This window comes from Syngnathus scovelli, chromosome 10, assembly GCF_024217435.2.
Source record: "Syngnathus scovelli strain Florida chromosome 10, RoL_Ssco_1.2, whole genome shotgun sequence".
Lineage (NCBI taxonomy): Eukaryota > Metazoa > Chordata > Actinopteri > Syngnathiformes > Syngnathidae > Syngnathus > Syngnathus scovelli.
In genome coordinates this window covers 7,449,250-7,476,206 of record NC_090856.1, presented here as the reverse complement: position 1 = coordinate 7,476,206, position 26,957 = coordinate 7,449,250, and the positions used below count along the sequence as shown (strand labels likewise).

General features: G+C 39.2%; 1 protein-coding gene across 3 annotated transcripts in view; it reads left to right on the top strand.

Annotated features, from left to right (window-relative positions):
* Positions 1–26,957, top strand: part of adgrl2a (adhesion G protein-coupled receptor L2a) — a 184,759-nt gene that overhangs the window by 48,933 nt on the left and 108,869 nt on the right. For 2 of the 3 annotated variants that reach the window (XM_049721365.1, XM_049721376.2), the window contains exons 2-3: positions 11,682–11,781; positions 21,814–21,982. The gene's annotated coding sequence lies outside the window, so the exon portion shown is untranslated. Of the gene's footprint in view, positions 1–11,681; positions 11,782–16,819; positions 16,980–21,813; positions 21,983–26,957 lie in introns of those variants that run through there. The other variant, XM_049721388.2, reaches the window with a different exon arrangement.

Below are 26,957 nucleotides of genomic sequence, written 5' to 3'. Positions count from 1 at the left end.
AGGCAGTGATGCCCTCATGACTGGCAGAAAACAAATCCATCAGATGTAGTCCACTCAAGCACTTGGCAGAGGTATCGCTAAATAACGCAATAAACATTTTTATTTCCATGGAATTTATGTAAATTGTTTTATATGCTGAGCATCATCCATTACATTTTGATGTGAATCAAAATAGTAAATGTATTTCTTTCGTTTTAACGTCGTCATTCAAAAAAAAAATCAAACTGTCCCGCAGAAAAGACAAAAATTAGAATTATGGTTTTGCATTTTTTTAAACACGTTTCACCATTCAAAGACCACCTAGCAGTAATTGACTTTTATGTTTATATTTGTGCAAAATGTAGGCAAATTAACAATTTTCTAAACTGTTATTTGCACACCTTAAGTCTTCACTTTAGTTGAAACATCATTCCACTGACTGAGTGCCTTTCTTGTATGTAGTATATGCAGCAGTTTAAGTGACACTTCTCTAAACACATTCCGCGTATAGAGAAAATACTCGTGTGCATGTTTTGAGCAGTTCCTTAATTACATGCCAAATGTTCAGGAGGAAAAAAAAATATGTATATCAAATATCAAATCTGTTTCAGAAGACTGATCCAGGTATGCAGGGTGATTGGCATCTAGTGAATACCTCATTAAGAAAACTCGAACCAACACTGCTCGATGTGAATATGAGCACTCCATCAGATTGCTACCTTTGGAATGTGGCTTTACTGTAGACCAACTTTAATTAGAAAGGACATTTTTGAAGTTGCACTGAACATTATCTTGTGAGCAGGGTCTGTTTTCAAAGATCAATAAGATATGCATCAAATAGTCCCAGAGGTTGATAAATGTGGTGCTTGACATTGTTACTAAGCCTGCCTTTACATGCTACTGGCAAATTGTTAGTTTTCTAGCTGCTTTGGGCTCATGGGACACGAGGGAAATTAATTTGATGCTCATGGAATGGTTGCCACTCTGAAAAAAACAACAGTTATAATGTTGCTGAAGGCCATCAGTGTCCAAAGACTAATTGAAAAGAATTAATGAATATATAAATATATGCTCTTCAAAAAGGAACAAAATGTCAAATGTTCAAAACCTAAATAATTTAGACTGGATAGAATACTTAGTTTACTGATAAAATAAATGTTGTTTTGACACAACATGTAGCCCTTTTCTTTCTACTTAAAAATAAACCACATATAAATAAGAAGAGGGATATTTCCCAAAATGCAGATGTTAAAATTTTGGATCTTTCGTCACCACAAACATTTTTGCGGGACATTCAAAATGTTGCTTTTGAAAACACCGTCTGGTGTAAAGACTTTGCAAAAGTCCCTCCTCACCACCATTTGTGAGTAATTCAAAAGATGTTTTGTTTTTTCCTTTGGTAGGGTGAGACGGTTGCATTATTTGTGACAGGTATAGAGACTCAATTTAACAATAGAAACTGGTGGTTTCATTTGGTGGAGAGACCCCCCAAAAAGTAATTTCCTAATCTCCCCAGGCTCTGTTCAGATAAATGGAGCTTTCAATGGCGTATGCATAAATATACATTTAATATCTCACTGTAGTGAGGAATGAATGGATCAGAATACATGATCAAGTCGGCTCGTATGAAAAAAAAAAAAAAATCAGGCTTCTGAGTGGACAAAACCCACTAATTATTGTTATTGTTTTTTCCCTGTTATGTAGATGTGGTCAAAATGCGAGCAATTTATCTCCTTCTGTAATGCTGCTTATTTCCAGCACACTGCCTTTGCCCTAATTTGAGGGCCAAGAGTACAATCACAGGCCTGTGCCAGGGGTTGACCTTTCATTGATTTACATCTGATAGTGTGCGGAAACCCCGTTGGCTGTGTGGCTGGGTGTCTTCAGCTGTGGTCTCTTTAATTACCACACCAACAATGGGTCAGTTGTCTCCATGCGTCTCGGAGCGTAACATTTCTACAACATGGAGCGGGATGCGGAAAGCAGCTGTCACCAAGGATTTCACTCTCTCGATCGAGGCAGGCGGCCATATTCTAGAAAAGTGAGGAAAGCAATCCAGGTATTTACTCACTGCCTCACTGATGGCCTAAACCATAAAAACCATAAACTACAAAATGGTGCATAATATGTTCACTGATTCTTCTGTCTATCTTTCCGTCTGTCTGTCTGTCACATTGTTTTGGCTTTGATGCAAAAACAATATGAATTCTCCAAATCTATTTTCTAGCTTACTTGATGGAAAAAATACAACAATAAAGTGATGAACCTAGTTTGCAGACCCAATGAAACAGTCTCCATGTTTATGCACGTGTAAGAATATTTTTAGATGAACACTGTCCAAATTTCCTGTCTGATAAGATTTGCGAGCATTTTATAGTATCCAGCTGTGCGGTGAATACACATCTCCTCGGGTAGTCAAACAGCCCCACTTTTGAGATGCATGAAATACAAGCTTCCAATAATCTTTTAGATGGTTTACACCCAGATGGGAACATGTTATATTGCATGGTCAAATTGAACAGAACAAAGTAGTGTCAAACTGTCTCCCCTGCAGGGCTGAAATAATAACTCTGCGTTTTTATTCCCCTCAGTGGTACGCCCCCCCTCCACTCTCTGCCATCGTTTAAGCATTTTCAGTCAATGAAGAGATGTTCCTCAGCGGAAGAAATGCTGCACATTGTGAAACAAGTCTATGAATGTGTTTTTATTAATTAGGCTGCCCAACAATATGCTGACTAATTTGAATTCCAAACGAGATATAAAACTACAGACAAATTATACTCTCTAATTTGTGTCTAATTGAGGACAGAGATGTGACTGGATGCACACATTGTAAAACTGCACATACTACAAGTATGCGGCCCAGCAAGGGTGTAACATCAGAAAGGTGATGGTGTGGACCTGTTTAATGGACTACTATCGAAGTGAGATGGTAGGAAGGGTGAAGGTGCCATAATGAAAACTATGTTGAGTTTCTAACTGATAAATTGCTCTGATGTATAAAGCAAAAATCCAAGCCTTCCATAGTTAAATAATTCTACAAATAGACAACACTATTTTTTTTATTGAAGCTTGTGCATGTTTTCATTTCACACCATTTTACATAAAATAACATATTGTTCACTGAAATGCTCATTGTAGAAGATGAAATAATATCCTATCAATACATTTTATTTGTTTGAAATGTATTGACTATTCATGAAAATGCAGAAAAGCAGCATATTACTGATACTTTGTAGCACAATGAATTGTTGGGGGGGGGATTAGATAGTTATTTTTGGCTGAAATCAATTAGTGATGGTAGTACTTGCAATAGACACCTTGACAACATCCCCCCCCCCCCCACACACACACACACACCCATACACACCTGTGAGTGCTTGTCCAACATGGTGGTAGCTATAATTAGATTTCTAAGCTCAGGGAGTCAGGATGGATGGCGGTAATTTACTTCCTCTCAGAGTGAGGTTTGCATGATTTGTGTAAATGAGAAGAATGATGACAGGTGATGTCTTGTTAAACACACCAACTGTCTCGTGTGCTGTTTTGAATTATAGAAATTTAAAATATGGTTGACCTAATGGGTAAAATAAAGGATCATTCCTGGACTGAAACAAGAAAGCCAAGTAATAGCTGCAGAGATTTTGGGGACGGCTATCTATATTGTATAAATAAATAAATTAAATTAATAAATAATCAAATACATAAAACAGGTATTGATATATCTATATATGTTTCCAATAAAAAAACAAATCATGTGTCATAAGTGGAATATCAACACACATTAAAGGCCTCTGATAAAAATGTTGATAAATACTGTATCTTGGAGAACAACAAAAAAATAGCAATATTATTCGGGAGGATAACTATTTAATCACTAAGTGCAGCACAGCAGCTTCATCATGGCATTTATTCACCAGAACTAAAAGTTGTGCCTCATCAGCATGATGAGATGGTGTGACTGAGACTGTAGTATCCAGATAGTCATTAGTGTCCTCTTCATTTTGACACTGACTTCTGGATATCTGCCATCTCTTATTATATTACAGTCTCAAAAATGCACTGTTTATCTTTATTACTGGCCCTTAATCTCTCGTGACAGTTAATCGCGTTACAAGTTCTTTGGGTCGCTTCATTTTATTTTACCGCATTCATATTGTCTTTGTGTCTGTAACACCATAATATTTACAACTTGGGATAACTGAACGGTTCATTACGCAACGTGTCCCCTTCTTGGCGAAGGTTCTCATATAAGAAAAGTCGGCTGTGTTCCCTCAGTGCTGCTTAGCCGGGCTGTGATTAATGTCTTCATGCTCTGGTCAAAGTGTCGATATCTTCACCAGCTGGGCCCATCTGTCATGTTTTTCCTGTGACACCCCTGAACGTAACTCTCGTTCTATCAGGGAGGCCATCCATCAAAGTGGTAAACAGAGACATCTCCCATTAGCGGCCCTGAACACTTCTCATCATATACTGTAACAGACAAGCAATCATCTGGTATTATGTCGCGCCACAGGCTAATGTGAAATATTAACAGAAATACAGCACTCCAGCTGCTGATTGGATGGAGCATCTGCACAAAACAAATTGAGAGGACCGTAGATTGTGGAAGGCGGCACGCCAAAGCAATGTAAAACTGTAAATGCACACGCGCACAACCGGTTCAGGGCGTTCCCCACCTAATGCCCGATGACGGCTGGGATAGGCTCCAGTACGCCAGCGAGTCCTGTGGGGACAAGCGGTACAGAAAATGGATGGTAGATTGTGGACACCGATTCATAAATGATCCTTTTTCTCTTACAATTTTGTTCTACAGTGTGCAAGGGCAATAAGGTTTCTAATTGGATTCTAAAATGATCAAAGAAGTTGCCAAAATTATGTATCCATCAAATAAATTGTTGTCACATGTCCACTTGAGGGCCATAGGTGAGCCTAGCCCAGCTGATTTGAAGCTCGAGGCTGGGTAGGAGCCTTGACTGGCGGGCACATATTGTATAGACAAAATGGAAATAACCAGGATGACTTGGGCTGAGCAACAAAATAAAGAAAGTTGCAAGGATGCAGTGACCTTTGCTTTTGTAATGCTGTTTATATACATATGTGTTTGGGCATGGATGAGTCCAGAGCAGTGTGAGAAAACGTTTTAATCTTTTTGAAAAAGAATAAAAAAGTAAAAATTGAATCAGGAAAAAACCTGAATGTGACTGCACAACCATATCCCAGTGTGCACACCCTTATATAACTGGGATGTGTCAATGTTCTGATTTTACACATATTTCAAATCGCATTAAACGGGAGTCAACACACACCTTCCACTATTTAATAAGCCTCCAATTAACTCAAAAATACACTTAAGTTGTCTGACATGATTTTATATTCCTAGGAGAAGCATGAAGGTTTTGTGCTAAAAGTGATTCCCGTCACCTTGTCTAAGGTCCCATGTCCGCTGAGAGAGAGAAAAAAAGCTCCCCTGAAGCAAATTGCCGCATCAAAAGATTTTGTTATGGTGTGATGAAACTGTGTGATGAACTTTTTGGCCAGAAACCTAAAAAGGTGTGATTGGTGCAAACACAACGGTGCTTATTACAAGAAGAATAATTTACCTACAGGGAAACATGGTGGTGCCAGCATAATGCTTTCAGGCTGTTTTAAGTTAGCTGAAACTGGGGCCTTAGAGAAGGTGGTTGGGGGGGGATCGTTCAATTTTAAGTAGCATGCCATCGGTGTTAGCACAAAAATCTTCTGTTAGAAAACATCAATTAAAAGAAATGTAGCAAAATGTCTAAATGAACATCTGAAATTTATTTCCCATCAGATTTGGACAGGGGTGTGTAGACTTTTTATATCTGGTGTGGTTGGCATAAGGGTTGAACTTGAAAAACTTGTTTTTGAGTCGATTACTGTATAATACTCTTATTGTGTAAAAAAAATGGTCAAAATGGCAAATAATTTCAAGGCAAAACGTACCTTTGAAATTGTATCTGCATATGGCGACCATGGTTTTACCGCTCTTCCTCTGACACCTTAGCTTGGATAATGCTGACAGCATAGCATTTGGAAGAAATCTGCACTGGAAATTAGATATTGTGGTGATACCAAGATAAAACTAAAATATGATTCACTGCACAGCTTTCCTTGATATTCAGACTCCACATTCTTTTCTCTCCTGCAACTGTTTTTATGATAATAACTAAAACATAGATAGCAATCTAGGCAACAGTGGAAATTCTGAAGGAAAAAGTTGTCACAAGTTGAAAATAAAACATGAAGGTATCACAGATAAAAGATCTGATATTTGGCCAGTCTGCTCTTCTATTTACATACAGATCACAGAGACCCACACATGGCATTTAAAAGGGAAGCTTTTATTGGGTAAAAGAGCAAAAAATTAAGGACAGGTTTTCCGAAATTGAGCGAGATAGTGTTTCTTTGACTCTTTGAAACCCAGGCATGATCTGGCACACATTTAGAAAAAAAAAGGCTAATTGCTTCAGCACCTCTGTGCAAAAACCCAGTCACTTGTGAAACCATAATGGGAAACAGAATTCCACCATGTAATGCACATGGTTTCTGCTTCCTCAGTCAGATCGTTGTCATGTATTTTCTTTGTTGAAATCAGACACAGCAATTATATCGTCGGAATGCATCGTATGTATTGAAAACTGAAGCAAAGGACAGTTAAAACTAAAATACTTTCATTTCCTTTACTGTAAACAAATACCCCATGTCGTCCCCAGACCAGCACAGTGTGTAATTGGCTGCTATAACTCAACAGAACGCTTTGCCCTGAGCTACACGTAATACTTCCTGCACTTAACTAAATCAATTTTTCAACCCTCAGTAGAGTTATGACACACTAATGCATTATTGTACAAATGTCTGACCAAGTTAGACCTTTTAAAAACATGAACCGTAGCAAAGGCTGATCCAAGAGTTGGTCACTGTTTAAGAAACATCAAAAAGCAAAGATTCTCAGATCAGTTTCACGTGTGGTTTAGTTTCAAAGATGACAGAATGGCTAATCTGGATCCTATTTTGAAGATAGTTTAATTTTATAACTGAGAAAGCAAAAGTGGCAGTACACAGGCGTAAGAACATTAAATATAATAATAATCATCATCATTATCTGGCCCTTTTTTGTTTGCATGTTCTCCCCGTGCCTGTGTGAGTTTTCTCCGGGCACTCCAGTTTCCTCCCACTTCCCAAAAACATGCATGGTAGGCTGGTTGAGCACTCCAAATTATCCGTAGGTGTGAGTGCGAGTGCGGATGCGTGTTCGTCTCTGTGTGCCCTGTGATTGGCTGGCAACCAGTTCAGAGTCTCCCCCGCCTACTGCCCGAACACTGCCCGGATGGACTCTAGCACGCCTGCAACCCCTGTGGGGACAAACAGTACAGAAAATGGATAAATGGATAATCATCATCACTGAACTCGCGTGTTGTATTGTTCTGAATATCTTAAAAAAAGAAATGGTACGTTTCATTTAATTTGCTAATGTGTGTGACAGATGTGAAATTATGTGTCGATCCTTTATGGCTGTTTTTTGCAAACGTTTAGTAAATCAGGCCCATAGTTGTTGATTCTTTTTTCCCCCCATGCACCATGGCAGTAATGTCAGACGAGTAAATACTGCTTGTACGCCTTACTTTTAGTTGTTTTGATTTACAGAAGCAATATATACACATAAGTGCAAATATAATTAAATTAAATATGCAGGCTTGAATATGACCTTGAGCGTCTTTAATTGACCGCACAGGACTAAGATTTACTTTAATGGATCGAAAAATATACCTTTGGACATCTTTGAAATGTCAGAGAGGGGCATGCCCCATCTTATTTCATAAACTGTCACGCCCGTGCCACAGCACGCTCGGCCTGCACTTTGCTCGGCCACACCCCTTTCGTTACCATAATGTCTGTCACCTGCTTCCTATTGTTACCCTGTGTATTTAAGCCCTGCCCGTGTGTTTCTCCCTGTCGGTGTCTACTGTTGTGTCCGTTCCTGTTCGTGCCCAGTGTTCCTGTTCGTGTCATCTGGTTTTCCCCCGGTCTGTCTGAAGGCTCACGGTCAGAATTTTAATCTTGTCCAAGGGGACTTCATGTCGGTCAGTCTGTCTGTTTTGCTGGCCGTGAGCCTTCCTCCCGTCTGTGTCGTTCGTTCCCCACCTGCCTCCCTTCCAACTCCTTTTCCCTGCAATAAATCCTGGTTCAAGCTGCATTTGGTCGCCCTGGCTCAACTCATTCCTGACAGAAGACACCGACCATCACAGCGACCAGCGCTTGGACCAACCCTTTGCCGGCTCCCGCAACTGTTCCATGGTCGCCAAGGAGATGAGTTCAAGCGACGCAAGATGCACGGTTGCCCCCCCCCAAAACAGATCCGACGGCGCGGATGTTGCGGCCGCCACTTGTTCCGGCGGCGCGGATCCAGCGGCTGTCACCGTCGGCCTTCAACGGTGCATGACGCACGGCCGCCCCCCGACCCAGTCCCGACGGCGCGGATGCTGCGGCCGCCACCAGTTCCGGCGGCGCGGATCCAGCGGCCGTCATCCCGTCGGCTTCAACGGCGCATGACGCACGGCCGCCCCCCGATCCAATCCCGACGGCGCGGATGCTGCGGCCGCCACCAGTTCCGGCGGCGTGGATCCAGCGGCCGTCACCCAGTCGGCCTTCGGCGGTGTGTGACATGCGGCCACCTCCCCATTTCCTCCCGGCTCTTGTTGGACAGTCTTGGACTTTTTCTTTTTTGGGACGTCGGGAGCCGTCCCTTGTGGGAGGGGTACTGTCACGCCCGTGCCACAGCACGCTCGGCCTGCACTTTGCTCGGCCACACCCCTTTCGTTACCATAATGTCTGTCACCTGCTTCCTATTGTTACCCTGTGTATTTAAGCCCTGCCCGTGTGTTTCTCCCTGTCGGTGTCTACTGTTGTGTCCGTTCCTGTTCGTGCCCAGTGTTCCTGTTCGTGTCATCTGGTTTTCCCCCGGTCTGTCTGAAGGCTCACGGTCAGAATTTTAATCTTGTCCAAGGGGACTTCATGTCGGTCAGTCTGTCTGTTTTGCTGGCCGTGAGTCTTCCTCCCGTCTGTGTCGTTCGTTCCCCACCTGCCTCCCTTCCAACTCCTTTTCCCTGCAATAAATCCTGGTTCAAGCTGCATTTGGTCGCCCTGGCTCAACTCATTCCTGACATAAACATTACTAAAACACAACTAATGGAAATTATCAGTCTACCACACGGTGATTTATGGAACCTTTCACCTCTGCTTTGTCCAGCTTCTTTGCTTCTTCATGCTGGAGTTTCAGAATTTTTGGCATGCATCATACTCCTAATTATTTATTCATTAAACCTTCAAAGTGAGTGCTTTCTAAGAGGAACAAAAGTGTGGGTGCAACTAAACCATTGCTTTTTGGATGTGCAACTCTTATGAAACATACCCGCATCGTTTCACTTGTGACAACTTCGGGGTGACAAGTGAAATATCTTCCCCCAATCGTATGTGCTTGATGAACAAATACCAGGCTGTTGTGAATTCGTAATTGTTAATAATAAATTGTAAAACCGATTGAATATTTATGTCTTGTGTCTTTCTTGCCTCAGATAAGACTTGAATCATTCAATGCACCAAAGAGCACTAAAGAAGGGTCGGTCGCAGCAACAGAACAAGTCGCTTGGCATCGGCAGGGAAGATTTGGCACATACGCGGTCGTGCTGTTCATCCTACAAATAGGACATAATTTAAAACGGAAAATAAGCTTACCCTTTTCATTGCAGTCAAATTTATTGGCAAGAAGTTATGTTAAAACTAAGAAATAATCTACACCCCAAAAATAAATGTGCAAACTTTTTGATGTTTATACTTGATGACATTGCCGCCATTTGTGCCACTTTAAATTCACTGAACTTGTAATGACGCTCGACGAGCTCCGAGCGCTTGCGCGTTTCAGTCCATATCTCAGTAGTGAAGCTGTAGACAGGTTGGTCCAAGTTCCCGCTGTGAGGCAATGGTACATAAAGCACACTCCAGGTGAAAACATACAAGGCTACGCTCCATTAGATCACTCCCTATGCTATTCCTGAGATGGCATTCTCAATTAAAAGGCCCTTGAATCTTGCATTCGAAACACGGGTTTTACTGCCCTCATAAAACATGGTTACTTGTGAGACCCGGTAAAACAAGGCAGGGACGTACAGTATATTAGGAATATATATGCTGTAATTGACACTACTTTGTGAATGTTTTATGGCTTCACGTTCAACCTTTTCTTTCTCCCTTACACTCTCTGCCTTGTCGTTGGTGATTTGCCTGTTAGCTACCTGCACTTTGTCCCAAGACAATGGCCTGTTCTGCTCATGCAGATGATTTGGTCATAGCAGCAGTGCCAAATGAGTTGTCTGCCAATTAGGGAGGGATTCCACTTACATTTCTGGGCAAACTCCCTCCAGTAACTGCACCCCATTGTGATATGGCTTTATAAGTAGACTCCAATAGATTCTGCTTTTCCGCTGCAATATTACAATGTTGTTTTGCAATTCTGCACTCCTCGGAGACTGAGTGGTGTGAATCTAGAAATGCATTTGGTACCATGGCAGTGTGTGATGTCAAAAGCTGAGGGTTTAAGTGCCCACACTGTATCGACCAACTGAGAATCATTCCTTGACTGTTCAGATTGAGTATTGGGGTCAGTGCTGTTCTTCTCAAGTTCTGCTAGTGCACAGGTGTCAAACTCAAGGCCCGGGGGCCAGATACGGCCCGCCACATCATTTTATGTGACCCACGAAGACAAATTGTGCATCAAATTTGTGTCATTACTTGAATTGCAAATTGTCTTCACTTTTAACATCCTTTTTCTAAAATATTTGACCAGTTTTTACTCATCTGATTTGAAAACAAGTTATTTGTCAGTTTGTTTAGTAACTTCTACTATATATAATATGAGGTGCTCATACATTTATTTGGGTTGAATGTCATAATGGCCCTCCAAAAGAAGCTATGAATACAATGCGGCCCGCGAAAAAAAAGAGTTTGACACCCCTGATCTAAAACATGTTTGAGAATAGGTTGCAATTCTGCTTCACTTTTCTTGTCATTTGTTTTTTACCGCTAGGCAAATATGACAGCATCTAATCGCGTTACATTTAAGTGAAATAATGTCATCGCCCAAGGCAATACTAGGTTACTCCTTTTTTTGTTGTCATTGAACTGAAAATCTAAACTAAAATAAATGTGACAGTGACATGGACTTCCTTAAAACATTTGATGTCATGAGCACAAAACACGTTATGTTCCTGAATTTGAACGTACAGTCAAGGCTTCTTTAACTCAAATTCTTTGCTTATTTTTCCACTCAAAGGGAAAGCAGTCAGAAGAAGCTTACGGCTTCAAATCTCCAAGCTCTACCTCTGTGATTGCTCAGGCCACGGTGGGATAACGATTAGAAGAAAATCGCTAATCAAGGCGGATGTCATTAGCATATTACCAATAACAGCATGCAAATGGTGGAATAAAGGGAACTGCCTTATAATGCTGGTTAAAGTAGGAATCAATGTCATGTATAGATGCACACAGCTGCTTGACAAACAGACATTCACTTCCAAACATGAGTCAAGGAAGTGTGTAAAAATTATGTTTTTTCTGGTTTTGTCAGAGTCACTCTGTGACGCACTTGATGCTAATGTCACATTCCCCCTCTTTCTTTTGATCAGCTTTTGCAGCTGGGCTTCCCTGTCTCACTTGGATGCATCAACAAAGCGTGAAGTGGCCACTCTGATCTGGTGAAGTATTGCCTGGATGGGGAGAAATTAGGTGAATTCTTTTAACTTTTCAAACAAACATAATGCAGTCAAACTTACTGGATGAGAATCAATTACATGAAGTGAAAAAGGGTTCAGCGGGGGATTTTGCTCTAATTCTGGAAATCACTGAAGACGTCTTTTCAAAAGTGCTCGGCTGTGTCGTGTCACTTGGCAGCTGTGTTTCAGTCCAGTCAAATGAATGACTGAAAATGCAAAATGATTTGAGCTAAAATTCACCGTAAATTATTTGTATGGCCAAACAGCATCCATTTGATAAATTGTCAACCTCCTATTTGTTTGGATTTGGGAAAAAAAAATCAGTGGTGGCCGCACAGGTTTTCTCTGGCTACTCAGGAATTGTCAACCGGTGGTCCACGGTCCTCTAATGGTCTGCAAAATTGTAAATGAAAATAATTGTAACATTTTTAAAAATAAAATTGATTTATTAATCAGACTTGATTTATTTTCCAGATAATTTTTGAATCATTTACCCATCAAAAATATGTCAAATGTAGCTGAGATTCCCAAAATAGACATACAGATGCAAATAAATAGCCTGCATAGGTCTATCCTCCTTCGGTGCAAAATGAAATAATATTCTGCCAAAGCAGTGGTCCCTGAGTTTCTTCTTGGTTATAATGGTGGACAAAACCAGTTGAAAACCCTTGTCCTATTCTTAAAAAATGCATTTTAGGGTACCTAAAGACTCATAAATTGCCCTAGAATGTGAGTGTGGATGCTTGTTAGTATAAAGGTTTAAAAAGTATTATATCATACATTTTTATTTGATTGTAGGCATAGTGATCAATAATTACATTAAATATGTTGTTCCTCACCGTACAGGATGCTGACGTGTTTCGCTGATACCCGAAATAGACACACCCGCACAAATGTTCTGGATCATTGACTCCATGTGTAACAAATGCACTTTGTCACATATGTGAACTCTTGAAATCGATTTGGGATGACACTTTGCTTGTACCTCTGCTCAAGAATTGGTGGTGGGCTTTTGAAGCGTGATCACTTTGAGGAACCTTCGTATACGGGCCTCGAATTTAGGTTGATGCATTCTTTTAATCCACCACTAGATGGCAAACAAAATCAACACAGTGTCCCTTTAATGATCTTTAATAGCATTTTTTTTTTTTTCTTAAATGTTGATCTTATTGTAGTTTTAGGTCAGACCATTTACTTGGATTATAATCACAATACAATTGTTCAACTAAATCAAACATCATCCCCCAAAACATTGACTAAATATATAATAACTTCATATGGGAGATTATCCACTCACAGGCAAAAGATTAGGCAGACTTTGTAAATGTATTGTGCGACGGATTTATAAGAAGCCTTTAGCAAAAATAATAATGCACAGCTTTGACAGACTGTTTAAGAGCAGTATTGACTTGTGTAGTAGAATAAAATGGCCAATTTGCTGGATTAGAAAAAGCTTTCACAATGACACAGTGTGGTTCTTCATCCCTTCAAAAGACAACAATAATAATCAAAGTATTAACAGATAAGCATTTAACTTTACTCGCAACATATTCTCTTTTCAACAGATATATAGTATTTGGCGCCAACAGGCATCTTTAGGATCGACCAGATGGTTTCTTGGGAAATAAAAGAATATGATCACAATACAAACATTTTGCTATTGGTCCTATTGGATGTGTGAGGCAGATTGTGTCAATTTTTCAACATGTCTAAGCCCTTTGTATGAAGGGGACCCGTTAAATCTGTCTTGCTTCTAATAAACTACCATTATTCCCCCCAACAAGGCTGCACTCATTAATAATGCTTCTGTCAGATGCCCATTCTACTATGTGAAAATAGAAAATATCATTAATTACAGTTTCTGTCACCCTCTGACAGCTCCAGCAATTGTTCCAGTCCCTGAGTTCTGTTTCATTGTGTCCACACCTAGTGACCACCTATTCTTTACTGTCTCAATGGAGATGTCCAGCATGTGAGAGCCACAATGGGCCTGTGAGATCTCACCACACATTGCAAAGCTTCTGTCCCAGCAACGCATTAGTCATCGGGGGAGCCATCGAGTGTAGTGCAAAACACAAAATGCTGATTTATCACACTCAAGCAGATATTATAGAACAGTCACAATTGTTTTTTTTTTGTGTGTGTGTGTGGATTCAGTCGCTTTTCTTCCTTTTGCAACTCACTTAAATAGCTTCCCTTGAGATGCACTTTGGGATTTGAGTTTGCTGCAACTGAAGAAGTCAGAACATTTTTTTTATGAATTCAGTTGAATCTAAATGCTTGTAGAATGCTAATGTCGGAACATTTTCCAACAGGAACAAAAGGGAAACTAGACAAGAGCCCAACTCTGAAAATGTGTTGAAACGTGAAATTACTGTGATGGATTATTTTGTTTTACATTGCACTATATCTTCCGCACAGTCTTTGACCACCATCATTGAGAAGTCTCACTAATACATATAACAGTTGTAATGACTTTAGTGAGCTAGATGAAAAGCTCGAACCCCCTTGGTTGAATCCTGTCACAAAATACCATTATGTAACAAGTATTTTTATAAGAACAAGGTCTTAACTGAATGAAATATGGAGTGTCGCAATTCAGACACAGACATGAACACTCTGTCTCTACTTCAAATAGCAACTTCAGTCTTTGAATACTTTTACTTTGATCTCATAACGCCAACTTCATCTTCTTAATTTTGTGACATTAATTTGGTAGCATCTTTTTGTATCAATGTGGCCTTCATAATTCTTTGGAGTGACTAACTCTACAAAACCACTTTTCATTTACTGTTTTATTTTGTTTCATTTAAAAAGGCACTATAAAAAAATGAATATCAAATAATATGAGTATAGCGTAGGGCAAAATCTCTCAGAAGGAAGGGGAGAAACAGACGCTTCTAACAGTAGATCTAAATATGTTTTTTATTATTCATATGCAGCCCAGGAAAAGCGCAAATCATTCATTTTGTGTGGCTATGATAAACTATAGTATTTATGGACAAGCTGTCAAGATAGCATTCTCTCTTCAGTTATTGCTGATATCGTCCCCTGTATACTGTATGCTGTCACACACTGGATTATATGACACCATCGCATAATACACCTCGGTTTGAGTTTCCCAAGATGGATAAGCTTGGAAATATATGATAGCAGACCCCATACAGGCGTGTCATTAAACAAGGGCAAGTGAGTGTGAACTATAATGCATCATCCACGAGAGCTGCGGTCCTGGCTCACGATGAAGTAACGTTGCCACAAACCAATGGCTAACTTCAGTCATCACTGTTGCCTTTAACTTTGCATGGGGCCGCGTCAGAGAGGGAGCATGTGGTGGCCCAGAGAAGACGAATGGGCAGTCATGATAAATTGGGGAAAATGTGGTTTTATTCGAAAACAACACACTGAAAGGGAATTAGCTTTTCTTGCATTGTGGTTTGATCTTTCGTTTCGATCCTTACCGCGGTATCAATCATACTCGATTCTGTTTTTTCTTAATTTTGTCAATAACAATGACTGCCTGATTTTTAGTCCCCCGACCCAAACAGAACTGAAGCATGTGCATAGAAGTAGGGCATTCCGTGTAATTAAATCGGACAAAATGCACAGAGGGTTTAAACATGTATTTTCAAGAGGCCTAAATTTAGACACTCATTATGGTATCTAGTAGCAAATAGTGCTTATCTATTCAGTTACGGATGCTCCGTTTGGACCATCTATGCAGGAACTGCTGACACAGGGGGTTTGAGCTCTTACTGCATATCATTACATGAATGAAATATGTGCATGATTAGATGCACAAGTTGGAAATCCGAGTAGGTTTTAGTGGGGGTGAAAGGCTCAAAGCCGGAGTTTTTCGTAAACAGCTTCATCATACTGTTAAAAGCAATTTCATCGTTGTTTTCAAAAGCGTTATAAAACGGAATGCAATTTCAAAATCCCATTTATGCCTCGGGATATAACATTATTCGGTAAAGAAAAGTACTTGACTATTATTGTAAATTTGTGCTAGGCTGTGCGTCATTATCATCAACTTTGTATTTGTTGTGATTGTAAAGATTCTCAAGCTTTTTGTTCATAATGAATTTTATGGAAATGCATTGACTCTCTTTCCCCAAATTCAGCTATAATCCTATCATATTTTATTCATGGTATTAAACCAAATTTACTCTTCATCTGTGAATGAAACAAAAATTGACTTTCATTTATTCCATTCTGAAAACTGTCTGCTTCCTTTCTTTTTTTATTTCTTCAGCTTATCACCGCTGATTGTCTGCAGCGTAATCCACAATCTTGAGGCTCCAAATGTATTTGTGTTCATCTCATCCACAATGGTCATTTCCTTCAAAGACCTGCGGTGCTTCCAAAATCATTTATAGCTTCTTATGACCTGTGCAGCTCTCCAGGGAGCCCTAGACTCTGTTAAGGGAATGCAAAAGAGCCTGAGCAGACCTCTATCTTTTGATATACTCTGGATGGATTTTTGCTCACTAAGAATTCCCTCTCAAAGGAGCTTTTGTATATTTGTTTTCTAAAAGGCCATCCGGGCTCTTCATTGTTGGCGGTTCAGGAGCGGGTAAACTCTCATTTTATCCCATCAATTAGTCAGTAATTCTTAGTTCCCATGAGTAATATTACACAATGAGATATATTCCTTTCAGCTGAAAGGCGTCATTATATTTTATGGGGGGATCACAAACATAAGATTTATGCTGTAATTACTTGGGCGTAGTTAATGTGAGAACAGTTAATCAACATACATTAACCAACAAATTTGAGTAATAATATGATCAATTACAATGAAAAGCAAGCAGTCAGAGTGCATTATTATATATTTTGTTTTGTGCTGTTTACAACAATTTGCTTCGAAATCAGGCGGAGGGAGTCCGGAGGACATATTCCTTAACAAGGAAGGTGAGCAAAATATTAGCAACATCTAAATGTTATTACGAGCATCACAAAGGTTGGTTTACGTGTAATCTTGTTGTCCACTTATCCACTTATGCATGTACTTTCTGAGTCAAGTACTGTAGAATAGATGAATCAAAACTGTGTGTGCGTGTGTGTGTGAATGTGAGTTGTGTTAATATGCACAGATAAGATGCCGTGTGAAGACCGAGCGCTGTGAATTCCAAGCAAGGCTGATGCTGCGATGTCACCACAGACAAAATGACTCATAATCCCCTAAGAGCTGCCACATATGTCCGCACTGTAAGTCCATTTGTGATACGACAACATGACCTTTGGATTCAGTCCCATCTGTTCCGCTTCAAATATTTACGTAAGAGAGCAGAAGTGCTTTAAACGATGAGTGCAGTTTTACAGAGTATCCTCAACAAACAGCACATTTTACATAAATATCATGCAATGAAATCATGATGATCATTTCTAATTTAGATCAAATTACAATTGATTATTGATTCAAGATGATAATTACAGTCTGACTCGTTGTTCTTTAGTTACTTATTTAATTTCACACGGATCAGAAATTCCTGACCATCCTTGCATTTGCATATTGATAACTAAAACCATTTCAAACGTATACGTAGTTTCTTTATTGCGATACGATACTGACATCATCCAAAGTTGTTTCTACGGTCCAAGTAAGGATCAAACAAAGTGCAAAAGGAAATCTTTTATGAACCCCCCTACACTATTGCTCTACCCTTTATCCATACATAACATTTAATTAGATAGCTTTCATAACTAAATACCCTGCGCACGTGGTCTGCACATACATCACTATCAAGAAATACGTTCTGTAATTTAGTTCTCTCGTCACTGTAAATTAAAAACTACTTAGGAAAGTAGAGTGATGTATGTGCCGTATTTTTGAATAACAGAGTACAGATTGATTTCTCCATTCTGTTTGCCGTTAACTAAGCCTCGATATCCAATCAACAATATCAATTAAAAACAGAATTATAGTGTCTTTTGGCTATCAAATGGGCTGCATTTGGTATACCTGCAAACAAAGACATGCTCTTCACCATAGAAATCATACTACCTGCAGTGAAGCATCACACTTTGAGGCTGTGTTTTGGAGCAGTAACGTGTGTCTCGGCCAAGATTAATTATTAAGAGTTCAAAATAGCAGTCGGTGTTATCGTGAAACCTTCAGGCAAATTTAATGCAAATGAGGGGACCCGGTACGATTTGCTGGGAGTTCCATTTCACAATGCTGCGCCCTTACACCCAGTTCTCCCACTGCAAATTCTAGGGAAATACCAAAAGAGAGAAAACTTCACCCATGTGTACAATTAGACTGCACATTGTGTGAAACTTGTGCCCAGCACGAAAATAAATTTCTAAATACGATGTTATTGCTAGATTGGAATATTATTCCCCAATATCACAATGGATAAATGGATTCCTGCATTATAAAATCGAACAACACTGTTCTCATTTTATTCATAGGTAATTTTGACCTTGCTGGTGCCTGGAGTGTTAACTGTCCTATGAATAAAACATTAACATGGCATAATAAAGCGTAGTTAAGTCAATCAAGACTGACAACTAGTTGATTTCTAGCCGTGTTAACAAAAACAACATTGAGGTGGACATACGTAGTATATCACAGTACGTACAGGCCGAGGCTATATGAAAAGGAATGTATCCGTCTCTCAGTTAGTTTTTAGTTTAGTTAAGTTTATTCACACAATATCCAAGACATACAACATGATACAACAAACAGTATTACACAGTCGGATGCGTGAAAGGTCACCCCAAGCAAGCTATTCAAAGCTTTTAATAGGGGGCCCGGTTTTCCATAAGTATCAGATATTGGCCAGATATCATTACATTATGGACAACATACAGATATATAATAGACAATAAACACACAATAAGGCACAATGAGCAGTAGACACACAATAAACATACAACAAGTAATAGATAGTCTCAATATTCTGGTTACACTGGATTTGATGTGAAGTACATTAGCAATTAATAAATTAACTAATTAATGTAATTAATTAATTAGTTGTTGTCCGTTTCGTATAATGGAAACTCGACAACACGTAACTATAAAATGAGGTTGTTTAAAAAAAATGTGATGGATACAATTTTGTATGTATGCGTTAAAGCAAAAAAGTAAATTAAAGAATGGAAGTTGGAAAATCAGAATTGTGTGATCCAAAAATGTAATTAATACTGTAAAAAATCCGTAGGTGCATGGATTAGGTAGTTGAGGAAAGAGCTTTTAAAAAGAAAAGCGCTATTGCCGCTTTTGTGTTGAATGACCTAAATTGGTTACTCACCGATTGTAGTACTGCACAACAATTATTCACAATAACATTGACGAGTATTTTGTGATGTCTTGTGTGGCCTCTGAAGGAAATATTTAAAAAAAAAACTATAAAAGATAAATCTGTTTACATAATAAATCTTTTACTGCTGATAGCAAAATACCACTTTCATTGCTGTAAGTACCTTGGAAGAAAGCCAAGTTTTGTTGCTTTCCAGGACAATTCCAAACATTAAATTCTTTCAATTAGGAACTATAACTCGAAATGCACTTAAATGATTGAAACTTGCACTGCTTTGAATGGATTCATATACATGATGTATAGCATAATATATTTCCAATCTTTTTTCTCCTCCCTCACTCTTCTTGTAGTATTGCTTCCCCCAAATAACAGTTTCTTTTATGAGGGTTTGTGTCTTTTCAATGCTTCACTTACGGACTTTGATATACAGTGTGTTACCAAAGTGCAATAGGGGTTAATTAAACAAGTAATGTATGAATGGGAGGAAAAGCTCCCAGTATTAGTGCATGGTTATTTATTCACCTAGCTTGGCCTCTCTGTATCCACATCAGATTTATGTGACTGGGGTTGGAAGTGCTTGTAGATCTCAGTGTTATGGTAGCTCTCACCAAGTCACCGTATTGAAACAACTGCACTGTGGATATCTTGGCACATTTGTGGGGCTGAGAAAGAGCACATAGAATTTTCCAAAGAAATCTGTACTCAAGTATGTGGTATTATTCATCAGGCTCATTGTTCAGAAACATATGTGTAGGTTTAAGGCACAACAGTGCTGACATGTGAGCCTGTCCGTTGACATGGCACAGATACTACATCCAGGCCCTAAGCAAACCTTTCATTGACAGTCTGTTAGAATCATGAGTTTGCTGCTCGTTGAGCTGACGGTTGCCATTTTTCTTGCCTGTATCCTAATGGAAAACTATTCATCAACCCACGACTTGTTTGACCTAGTGAGTAAAGCTTTGCCTTGGAACTTTGGATATTTTCATTTTATTGTAACATGCAGTTAGACTACTGGTAGTAAAGCAAGCATATCTGTAAGGTGCCAATCTGACAATCTATATCAATGTAAACAAGCATGCAAACAAGCAGATCATGTGAAACATTTAGCAAACAAAGGAAGCTGAGAAGTAAATAAAACTATGGGAATCTAAGCGTCTTCTAATGCAAAGGACTGGCATGAGGTTTTGTTTGGGTGGTTTGCTTTTGGCCAGGAAGTGACAACCCCTAACCCCTGAAGAAAACTGATCTTGAGGTCGTTTTACATCCATGTTGTTGTTTCCTCTTAGCTCTGGCCCAATCAGGAATGTCGCGGGAAAGGAACAAAGCACTTGGCAAAACTTTTATCATCCCATCAGCACCACTGCATGACACAGGAAGACAGCCAGACATGCTTCTCACAGGAGATCCCTTTCTTGGCCCAGTCTGTTTTTAAGTTGCTCTCCGCCACTTAACGGTGGATGATAGGAGCCCATTTGGAAGCCAGACGTGACTCAGCTGCCTGGAGGTGGCCTGAAGTAAAGGCAATAATCAGATCCAGTCCCTATAATGAAAGTTCCTTGTAGCAATTCTTGGGTTGTTTTAAAAGTGTGGTGTCTTTCTGAAGATGAAGGTCTATCCGTTATGTATTTACCGCAGGGGCTAATAGGCATCCGGTACAAAATTCTGTAAGGCAACACTGAAGGACGCAATGAATTACGGCTGGTGCAGACATTGCTAACTGACCGCAATAATAATTTTGATGCATAAATGTGTTTCATATTTCACATAAAGAAGCAATATCCCATGGACTTTTATGTTGACTAAATAAACTATTGATACTATCAGCATTCTGCATTCACAGGTGCAAGAGATCGAATAAGGTAACCTACAAATGGTAAAGAAAATAGATAGCAAATTATAATGATAATAAGCCAAATGGAAAGTATAAAGGGAAATATGTATCCGTTTCAGCTATGACTGTCCACTAAATCCGCTTTATCATTGGACCAAGCTATTTTGACAAGTTCAGAGTCCATACTTTTAGATGTTAAACTCACATATATGTACCTTATTAATCTAATTTATATATGACTTCTTAGGGATGGGCTGCCTAATTATCCCACACGATGAATGATATTGTAGTGCTTTATTAATGTTCCGACGTACTACCAGGGTAAACCAATAAATACGACGCTGGGGATTGTAGCGAATGAATCGGAAATATTTCAGTCTTATAATGAAGCGCCGTCAATGCAAACCACATGTGCCCTTATTTAAATATGCACATGCGCCTTTTATAGAGGTATTACTGTATATAGAGAATGTATAAGTGATGGAAGCTGGCATAGTTTTTACAACCGAGGAGCTTCTTTGCCCAGCTTTGGGTCCTTTCTGATATGAAAACCAGCAGCTCTGCATACAGATAAGCTTTCTGCATCCTTTTTATGATGATATAGCTCACTAGGTAGAGCTAATTAGAACCTTGGGGCCCTGGCGTAACTAAGGTACTGTATATGTTGCAAGATGTCTAATTCCATTATATGGAATAGGAAAAGTTTACATTACAGGTGGCAGACAAATGGGTCAGGACATCAAGGTACCAGGTTTGATTTATCTCACCTCACATTGTAACATAATGGAAAATCAAACATCATTATTGGTACATTGGACCATAAAAGACAAATGTGTGTTACTGCTCACACTCTTGTTTACTTCAGTGTTTTATGTGCTCCCCTAGGAGTAATTTGAGCCTGTTGCAGGTCAGCTATAAATCCCAAACTTATCCACGTTTTCAGTCGCAAAAGGAGGTTTGCTGTCTGGCTGAAGATGGACCATGTCTCAGGTCTGGATAGAGACCTCTATGACAGGCTCCACTGAGGACTGAATGGACAGCTATATCTGATGGATGGTCATCCTCCCCCGCAAATCACAAAGCTCTCCAAGGGAGACAGCGACAAAAGAGAGGTTGGTGGTGCTGGGCATGTTAGAGGACATTAAAAGATTTACACGCAATAGTTCATCATATACTCACTGACCACAACATTAAGTCCACATCCAGTTCAAGACATGGATCACAAATTCTGTATTTTCAAAGATAATAATTTTGATTGACAATGTCAGAGAGAGTTATTTAATTATATAGTTTTAACTGTGGTTGTAATTTGCACTGGTGTATAATTCCAATGCATCACACTGAGGGCGCTTTCTACTAGACTCACATCTATTTTTTTTAATGATTTTTTTTTTTTTTTTTTTACTGCAAATAGTATCCCTGCTGAGGCGGGGGTACACCCTGACTCTCAATTGGTTGGCAGCCAATTGCGGCGAATATTTGGTTTCCTTTCCAGCCAAATGATACAAAAGCACTAGCTGACTTTATTATTTTGGGAAGTTTTATACAACTGTTATATTGGATCTTGTCTGATTATGCGGCTTATGCATTTGTGGTTAAAAGAGATCACAATGAAAGCCCCCTGTACAAATATATAATACTGCTTAAAGGTTCCAAAATAAACAGTGGAAGCTCAAAAGCCGTTGCTGGTTTATTCTGAATTGAAACTTTTCCTGTAGGACATACTATAAAGGGGTTTTGCTCTTATGCACTTTACAAGAAACATTATCAGATTCTAATGGTTCTATTTTTCACAAAGAAAATACATATTTTGAATTTGAAAAAAAAACATTTGATTTTTTTTGTATATTTAAAACAAATAAAAAAGGGTCATGTGAATGCACGTATTGTGGAGTTTCGTCCCTCTATCGTCCGATGGATTAAGTACTGTAAATAAAACAATCTGCGATAAAGTGGTAAATTGTTAAAACGTTTGTACAAATGCTGACAAAATGTCATGCAAATCTCTATCTGAAGTACTATAGCAATGTGTTTTTCAACAAAAGCTTTTAAGCGGTGATTGTGCCTCCCATTTGACAGTAAATTATGAAATGCAAATCCCCGTTGTCAGACAAAAAAGCTGCTGTCAGTGGAAAAAGGTGACCCTAAATATATCCTTCAGCGGCTGTGCATTGAGTCGAAGGAAACAAAATTGTCCTTCAGAGCCTGTTATTATTTGAGCAAGCTATTGCCATGCACGCTGCACATTGAACCCGGAGCAGCGGTTGCATTTGCTGTACACTCCACTGCAAAATGAGACTAGTCAAGCCCTAATGTAACCAGCAAAAGCTGGATAAAAATCTATACAAACTCAATTATGAATCAATTTGAGTTTGTGTCAGACAGTCTGGTGCCAACAGAGTGGATTTTTTATTAACTTATGGTCTGGGAAGAATGAAACACTTTTCATTTGTGTACTTCACTATGTTGCTTCATGATTCAGAGGAAGGATGTTCACACTCACAAGGAAGGCTATCTTGGTGATTTTTATCTTAACGTAAAAAAAGTGTGTTTTCAGTGTTTTACTACTTTAGATTTCACATTATAATATTGTTATTATGAGGGGAAGGCCTATTTATTGTGCGTGAGTAGTTCATTGATCTTTTCGCTAACATCCACTCGATTTGAGGACAATGCGAGTATTTTTTTTTAGTTCAGATGGATTTTCCAGTGCATAACACTGTCCTGCATATGAAATTAGGTCACTGGCTTGAATATTCATGATCCATTATGACAACTCCCTGCTCGTCCGTGTCAAGACCTATGTTAATTCCATGATTTGCACATGAGAGCCTCTACTTGAAACTCTTTACCACTGCAAATGTTTGATAATTAGAGGGCCACTAAAAAAAACAGGGATTGGACATGTTTTCCTAACTGAATTCTTCACACACAATATTTGGATGTAGCAAGTTTTTACCGCTCACTAGGCATATGGCCTTTTTAGAGTTTACTGCTGTGATGGCTGAAGAGGTTATTGATTTGAACACGACAGCCAGGTGGCCAATGGGCATCCAGACAATGTTGTCATTTTGCTCTTAGGAAAGCTATATGTCCCTATAGAAATGACAGCTGAGTGTATTCTGAAATGGAATAGTTCATTATACAATCCCTTAGCTTCTCAGGATTACAATCCAGCTGTCAATCAAATCATTATTTGTATTGCCACTGTCATGATATTGTAGTGTATACAGATAAAGCATCTGGACACACAAACAGGTCCCATTGGTTCTATTAAAAGTTGCCCTACAGTAGTTTGTTGTTTTTTTCCCTAACTCATACACATGCCACTTGGCAGGAATGCCTGGTTTGTCCCATAAGGTCAATAAAGCACAAGCAAGAAATGACAGCATTTCCCGCCAGACATTTATACCAAGAGTGTGATGGCCTCTCATTAGTAAGAAAGTGGGTCACAGAGGATATAGTAGTTATCAATTGTTGGATGAGAAATGGAAGTTTGTGCCAATCCCATCTTGGGAAATGAAACAGCCCTCTCAGTCGTCATTTACTAGAATTCTGCCAAGAGCAAGACTGAAGACTAGAAATGGTGTGGAATGCTTGGCATGGCCGTTTTCTAACAAGCTGACAGACAATTGAGGATTTTTGGTCGAACCTTGGGTGCTAATTGTCAAGAGTGATTTTATTATGCTGTTGAATGACAAATTACTTAATTCAGTAGATGGATTGTCCTACACTTATGAATTAAATTGTAAGATTAATGTGTTAAAATGCTATAAATTTACTTAACTATAAATTACTAGGATTGCAAAGATGCTTCATATGTACAAAAGAAATAACCCAACATTATTTCATAATTTTCTAGACTAGATTTTTTTTTAGCATAGCATAAAAAGTTTGGGAATATTCCTATTCCTTTCTGTTAGATATTTTACTTCAGTGATGGATGCACAATTTTTATTGTAAGCCCCAATATGCAGCTGTTACTTGAAAGTAATTTCTACTTTAAGAGTGAATTCGTCTTTTAGTATCAAGCTGTCATGAAATCTACAGTCCAATTGTTTTTCTTTTACTTTGTCTTGCTTTTCCTTCTTTTTTGCGCTCCCCTATGATGCTCAAAATCACAAGTGCACTGTTGATGTATGTTGAAGATGATTATCCACTGAGATTGAGCTTCTCTAGCTTAACACGCTCAAGGGAGCCTCATCACCCCCATCGTAATAGACAAAAAGAGGAGAGAGTGAAAGAGAGGCATGAATTCCACTGAGCCACAACAAAGAACACACTCAAATTTTCACTCCCCCCCGACACACACACACACTATAGCAGCCATTAAACCTGCGTGCCATGAGGGTATCTTCATCCTCATCTAACTTGAGGTGAGTAATACAGGCACATATTGATCACAGTCTGCTTAGAGCTGGCATTAAACGAGAGAACTTTCAGCGTGATTATAAGATTATGTTCACATTTAGAAAATTGTCCTTTTGAAAAAAAAATTCCAATTCAGATTTCCGCATTGATCCTCTGAACTTTGTAGATAATTTAGATTTTACAATATTGGCAGGAAAGGTAAGAATGCCTTCCTGTTCATTTGTTACATATGGGCATTCAACCACTCTCCTTCATACGTACAAACACACACACACTTCTACATAGTGTAAAATAGATGCATGTCCTTCTTTCCCTGCCAAATCCAACATTTAAAGATTTATCTCTTAAATGAGAACCTGTGGTAAACAAGCTAATCTGTTTGGCGGCGCTCACGGTCATGGCTGAATAAAACATTTGACAACGCTAAGCTCCTGAATCTTCCTATCTCTCTCTGGAAAAAAAGGCCTCTCTCTGCCTCCCTTCGGGGCTTCTTCATTGTTAATCCTACCGATCGCGTTCTTGGAGCTTTTCTTTTGTCCCGCCATAGGGGTGTGGCCAGACTTTTGTCTTGTCGGTCCGAGAGTTCATTATGCGATTGGCGACCAGCTAATGCAATAATGTGCATCACGTGGCCCTACTGGCCATTGGAGCAGCACTCTGCGAGTCTTTCGTTCCTCTTTCCCCAGTCTTGTGGAGTCAGCCTGCTACCTCTCCAGTGGTGACAGGTTGTCTCAAAGGTATTTAACCACTTGTCTTGCAAAACCCCTTTTAATTGAAATTACCCGCTGGCCGATAAGCTGCAGTGGCCTTATCGAAGAGTAGATATAGTGATTCAGGTCTTTCAGAATGCACCACAGCAGTCTGTATTCACCTCTCATCTTTGTTTTGATATATTGTATAAATGGACTATTACATTATTATGTTATTATATTCCACTCAAGCATCCTGCTTTCTTTGGGTGACAAAAGTGCTGTTGTTGGAGCCTAGTAATGAATGTGCAGAGTACACAATCTTTTTATTGGGGGAGGGGGTAAGGCTGGAACAGATTATTGGCATTTCTACTCATTTCAATAGGGAAATATGATTTGAGATAGAAGTGAACAAATTACACTCATTTCTCACTGAATTTTCTCTTGCCTCCACCCCAGAATCAAAAATCAATATTTACTTTTATATACGTTTTCCTTTAAATCGCTTTACAGATGCAAATGGCTCATCTCATCTGCTGTAAGATTTTTGAGCCACAAGTCAAGTCATAGTCATTTCCGTTGGCCTTGTGTGTTTTCCAAAGAAATGGTTTTGCTGCGGTCTCATCAGTCAGCAAAATTAGCAAACTGCTAATTTCTCATTTCGCAGGTTTCGGCCCATTAAACACTGATGCACATATCCCGCAATTAGGCCAGTTGGAATCAGTTATTTAAATTCTGAACAATTTATAAATTACCTACACACACATGCTTGCACATACACGATGAGTGAAGCAACGCAATAAAAACTACTTTTGCTGAGGCCATTGGTCATTAGGGCAAAAAACCTAAAATCAAATACCAAGTATACATGTTAATCAATAGTGCATTGTTTTGCCAATAGAAAAAAGTCCACATCACTTCGGTTCAATATTCCTGCTTGTAGCACAGCATGCGATTGAATCCGACTCAGCAGGCCAAATTCAATTACAAAAGGCCCTAGTCATAAAGCAAGGTAAAAAAACACATG